The sequence below is a fragment of the Anser brachyrhynchus genome (genome assembly GCF_964034855.1).
Source record: "Anser brachyrhynchus genome assembly, chromosome: 1".
NCBI lineage: Eukaryota > Metazoa > Chordata > Aves > Anseriformes > Anatidae > Anser > Anser brachyrhynchus.
Window position 1 is genome coordinate 7,509,716 of NC_137694.1, and position 6,285 is coordinate 7,516,000.

General features: G+C 45.9%; 1 protein-coding gene across 4 annotated transcripts in view; it reads right to left on the bottom strand.

Moving 5' to 3' along the window:
• FRMD4A (FERM domain containing 4A) overlaps positions 1–6,285 on the bottom strand; it is a 362,843-nt gene that overhangs the window by 213,002 nt on the left and 143,556 nt on the right. The window lies entirely within an intron of this gene.

The window sequence follows — 6,285 nt, forward strand, 5'->3', positions numbered from 1 at the left end:
TCAGCGAGTAAAGCCACAAGCTGATAAGAAAGGGTTAAAGAGCAGATCTGAGCCTAATTAGTCGCAGGATACCATGTTTGGGATGGTCCAGCTTTCAAAGATGGAGCTGAGGAGTTTGGGGAGGAGAACAGGCAAATTGTCATCGTATGAGGCTCCTTGGTCATGGAGACCTCTAGAGAAGGGACCCTGGATCACCTCCACTGATTTAGTAAAGGTTCAAGTCCTCAGTAAATGTGGATTGTGAACATGCACAACACCTCTCCCCATATTTGTTGTTCATCATGACACCATATGGTATGGATTATCCCTTTGGCCAGTTGGGATCACCTGTGCTGGCTGTGTCATAGCACTATACATGGCACTATACCAGCCACTGTAAAGAAAATGAGACGCTTTTCCAGCCCATGGGAGTGGGATGGTATGGCAAGTCAGCTGTAGCAAGACAGGCCATGGTTCTACTTGAGTAGCAGAGAACTTTTATGAACTTCCCTACTTTAAATAATTGAGGTGAGGTTTTGAAGATGAGTCTGTTTGGTCTCCTACACAGGATTTTCTATGCTCTCCTGTTCAGAGTAAATGGGTCTGTTGCAACAAAACCTGACGCTGTTCCATTTGGGGAAGGTGAAGACAGAGGTCCCATCCTCTTGACAAACTTGGATGACAGGGAAACACCAAGCTTCCCAAACCCTCCTTCCAGCTCTAGCTTTCCTCCCACACAAGACCCTGGATGTAGAGACTCATCAACCTGACACCTCCAGGTGGACTGCAGTAATTCTCTGATTCTGGAGCTAATGGTGAATTGTAGGAGGCTCCAGCTAGCCAAGGGCACGGCCATCTGCCTTCATCATGGCTCAGGGAGCTGTAAGTCAACCTCATCCTGCAGTAGCTTTCAATGTCAGCTGAAGGCCTTGGTTTTCCAATGAATGTATTAACCCACTGCTGCATCAAAGGCTCAGATGGAGGCATCAAACATCAGCCTGTGGTCCAACCTCAACGTTGTGCTCCAGGATGAAGTGCAACAAATTGATCTCAAGAGTGGGTCTAGCTATGAAGATATCTCCAGAAGAGGATTCTTGTGAACCTTAACTTTGTGCAATTAAGGCACCAAGGAGATGTCCTGTTGGGTTTCTGCAGGGATCTGGCCTGGAACGTGTGCTGCTCTATCTGAGAAAGGGTATAAGCAATGAGGGAGCACAGTTTTCAGACGACACCATGATATTCAAGGTAGCAAGGACAAAGGCCTGCAGCAAGATCTGATGAGTCTAAGTGAATGAGCAATAAAACAGCAAATTAAATTTAATGTAGCCAAACTTGAAGTAATGTTCATGGAAGGAAAAATGCTCTGAACTTCACATATAAAATTATGGGCTCTGGGCTCACTCAGGAATAAGATACTGAGATATAATAGTTCTATGAAATGTCAGTTCATTGCTCAGTAGTGGTGGAATCAGCAAATTAAATATTAACAATTACCAAGGGGCAGGCAAAAGAGAGAACATTATCGTGCCACTGAATACACTGAATAAAACCAGGGTTCACTCACATCTTAAATAGTGTCTCCCCTTTATCTCCAGAAATGATATAGTGGCGATAGAGATGATTCAAGGAAGGCCAGTAAAGATGATTCAAAGTTAAAAAATTGTCCCTATAAAGAAATGACTAAGTAAGCAATCAACGTGGGCTTTGGTCTGGGAAAAAAATGCCTGAAAAAGAAATGAAGGAGAACAACTCAATGATGGTGAGTGGCATGGAGAAGATGAACGGGGATTGACTCTTCACTATTTCTTCCAATACAAGAATAAGGGTGCATCAAATGAAGCTGGCAGGAGCCATGCTTAGAACAAATTAAAGGAAGTGATTCAAAGACAACTAATAGCTGATCTGTGGTATTCCTTGCCAAAGAACAGCAAGGATGCAATATTTTATCTGGCTTCAGAAAAAGACTGGACAAATTAAAGGATGATAAATGTTGGATATCTAGAGGCTACATCCAATACAGGAGGTCCCCGAGTGGAAAACATTTGGAAGGTGGGAGAATATTCAGGGAAAATATCTCACTTGTATTTCACTCTTTTCTCTGCATCACACACGGACACTGCTGGAGACAGAACACTGCATGGATCTTTGCTCTGAACCCGTACAACTGCACTTGAGTTTCAGCTCCATGTGAGATGCTGTCCCAGATTTATTATGAATTTTCCTAAATGCCTAAGCTGATTCCAGTATCCACAAAATAGAAATCTCCATGAAGATCTTTGGCCCCCAAAAGACAAAAATGTCAAATACTCCATGAAGATGACAGATATTTAGATATTACTGCTGAGCTTACATGGAAGGTATATGCCTGCTCAGGTCATGGAAGTGGTGGTATGCTGGTTGCTGGTCAATAGCTTAAGCAACCTACAATTGTCATCTACTGAACAAGAGCTACCTGTCTCTCTCACAGAAGGAATGCTTTAAAAAAATATTTTATTATTTTATTATTTTATTTTATTTTATTTTATTTTATTTTATTTTATTTTATTTTATTTTATTTTATTTTATTTTATTTTATTTTATTTTATTTTATTTTATTTTATTATTTTATTTTATTTTATTTTATTTTATTTTAATTTAATTTTAATTTTATTTAAGAGGCATTTATGTATGTTTATTTCCCTTTATTTATAAGTCTTCCCTTTCTCCCAAAGTGATGCCACTCCACGGAGGGGAAGCTGCCTTGGCTCGTGGCTGTATTGGGTGCTGGCAAAGTTGCCATGCGAATCTGTGGATAAAGGGGCTGAGCACAGGTGATGGCAACCTGTTACAAAGATGTCTTTCCTCAGCTGCATGGACCAAGACTGCAGGTACACGGGGCAGTGCTGGGTGGTTCGGGGACTGCTCAGAGGGCCACCTGGGACCCCACGTGGCTGTCCGTCCCCTCATTTTTTGCAGCAGAGGGCTTTGCCAGGCCGGGGCTGGCCAGCGCTGCCAGATGAAGAATGAGCGTGGGAGTCCCCTTCGTGACCTCTCGCCCGCAGTGGGATTGACATAACTCCATAACGGAGGAAAAATGCCGCTTCCACACGACAACAAGATAAACGTTTTTATAAGAAAGTCCCCAGATGGGGAGCGCCAGCAGCCCTGAGGTATTAGAAAGAAAGAAAAAGATGACTGGAGTCGAGCTAACCCTGGCAGGTTTAGCATCAGGGCTCACCCCAGCCTTTTCACAGCCTTGAGCATGGACATTTCTGTTTGTTTTATGAAGCGAGCATCAGTGAAATGGAGTCCTGGATCACCCTGCCCCTGAAGAATCCCAGGTGCAGTGCGGTGCCCGGCCTTCAAGCTTCAAAATCTGAGCCATAATTTCTGCTTTATTGTTGCTGCATGCAGCCAGCATCTCATCTCCTCCCTGGGCATGGCTGCTGCTCCCTGTCTTTTTTCACCGTCCCCATTGCATTGCTCTCTCCTCGCTGGGTGGTCCCTCTTTCCCTGCTTGGCCCCACACCACTGTCTGGAGCTAAGACATTGTTTTATTTTCGTGTTTTAACTGAGTGCCCCAAAAGCCATCCTTTTGGCTAGTAGGCGTCTGTCTCTTGTCCTTCTCACATCCACTCTCCTTTAAAGGCCACTCTGGGGAAGGGAGGGAAAAACCTCAGCTTTTCTCTCTTCCAGACTTCCCCCAGGGCCACGCGGATGGAGGGCAGTGTGGTCCTTTCATCTGCTGCACGGGCGAGCTGAGCGGGTGATGCTCAGATGGGTCTTGGCTGTTTTAGCGAGACAAAGAGGGCTGTGCTCATGGAGAACATGGAGAACATGGAGAAATCAAGACCTCTGCCTTGGCTTGTCTAATGTACACCCAAATCTCTGCAATTTCTGCAACACAATTAATGTAGAAACACCATACAACGTCCCTTTTTCTAACCCTATTTACCTCAGCCTCACCATTCGATGTCCCACTGGATTATTTAGCTTGCTGGGGTCCCTCTTCAGCTTCCTTCCTTGATGCAGCAAATCAGCTGCATTATTAAAATGACTAAAAATAGACTGAGCTTGCCCGAGACTGCATCTATAATGGATCAATTGCTTTTTATACATTTTTTGGCTCCCTACAGTGCTGCTTTGTCATGTCACTTGCACTCATTTGGGTGAGATCTTGAAATAATAGGCACATTCAGGAGATATAAATATAGCTGTTTATTGCCTTAAAATGGGTCTGCAGACAAATCACAGTCTCAGCTTCAGGTATTCTGAAGTTAAATCTTCTTCCTCTGTCCTTTGCCTCTTGCACCTGAAGTAAACACTGGGCTTTGCTGCTTGGAAGCTGCTTTATCTTAAGCTATAGGTACTATTTCTGCTGCATGTAATTCATCGCCTTCTAGGCCACTAATTTAAGCAACACTTGGTGCTAGATTGGATTTGCTTCCAGTAAGAAATAGTACAGAGTTAACATTGAAAAGCTGCAGTACAGTGAAATAAAAATAAATGTGCTGCATTGTGCAGCTTAACGGGGTGTTAATTTCTTGGGAGCGCATAAATAGGAGGCACAGAACACATCTGTTTGTTGGTGTTGGGCTGGGGAAGGGGAAATTTGGAGTTCTGCAACAGGGACAGGCTGAACTTTGTTCCCATGTCTCGCAGCACTGCACAAAGTCTCCTCTGTAGAATAGCCAGTTAATTAAAAATGATATTTACGATCCCCTTGTGATGCATGCCCGTAATTCTGCTTTTAGGATTTCTACAAAATCTGGTACTGCATGAGGGCTGGGGCCCCAGTGATCATGCAATCATAGGATCACAGGATGGTTTGGGCTGGAAGGGACCTCAAAGCCCCCCCAGTGCCACCCCTGCCATGGGCAGGGACACCTCCCCCCAGCCCAGGCTGCCCAAAGCCCCATCCAGCCTGGCCTTGGGCACTGCCAGGGATGGGGCAGCCACAGCTCCTCTGGGCAGCCTGGGCCAGGGCCTCACCGCCCTCTGAGGGAAGAATTTCCTCCTTATAGCTAACCTAAACCTACCCTCTTTTAACACTGCTAACAGCCATCCTCATCCCTGAACCACTGGAGTCCACACACGACTTCCTCGTGTCTACTGAGGGGTTTTATTGCCCAACCAGCTTTCTGTGATCCTGGGTTTCCCCCAGAGACCACAGGACAACCCCCCCACCTTGCTCTGAAATTCCCAGGGATTTTACAAGCAGAAGTGAATGAATCCACCCAGCACAGGGGTTACAATGCTCTCAGCTTGTGCCATCACTTACAGCAAGGCACACAGAGGCAGAGAGGAAATCAATGCACCTGAAAGTGCCCAAACCATGTCCTGTGCTTGTCCCCTTGCCTGCTTCCTCCTCTAGCTCACCTCACACACAGCTCACAGAAATCACCCCCAGGCACTGACAGGGTTTTTCCCGGGCACTTCTGGTAAGACAGGGCCTTTAGCAACATTTACAATATTTCTTGCTATGTGCTTCAAGGGTTTTTAGCTTGCAAAGCTTGACAACTCCAGAAGAAGCAAGGTCCTGAACTTTCAAACCATGCACACTATAAAACATTGTAAAGGTGTCTGGGGGTGGGGGGGACGAGGGAGATTTTCAGTGATTTTCACCCCTTTATTTATGTAGCTGCTCTGTAAATAGCCAGTGAGAGGGAGAGCTCCTCCAGAGGCAGACTGGAGGTGAGCCCTGCACCTCTGCTGGCCACAGATGGGGATGAGGGAGCACATTTTTCCGACCGCCCTCATCAGCCCCTGAGGTCTCCCACTTGAATTTGAAGTGACTTCAGGTATAAAATCACAAAATCATGGAATCATCTAGCTTGGAAATGACCTTCAAGATCATCAAGTCCAACCATCCGCCTGGCCTACCGAGTCCCATCACTAAACCATGTCCCTCAGTGCCACGTCCAGGCATCTCTTAAATACCTCCAGGGGTGGGGACTCCACCACCTCCCTGCGAATCCCATTGCAATGCTTGATTCATGACGAAGTTCTTCCTAAAATCCAATGTAAACTTCCCCTGGGACAACTTGAGACCATTTCCTTGTGTCCTATCACTTGTCACCTGAGAAAAGAGACTGACACCCTCGTTACAACCTCCTTTCAGGTAGCTGTAGGGAGTGATGAGGTCCCCCCCTCAGCCTCCTCTTCTCCAGACTAAGCAGCCCCAATTCCCTCAGCTGCAAAGCGATCTCAAAGCATTGATAGCAAAACAATCTCCCATTTAACCCGGCCAGAGGATGCCCCAGAGGTCTCCACATCTCAAGGAAGAGGTGCCCACCTCCCCGTCCCTTTCCATCCCCCTCCTTCCTT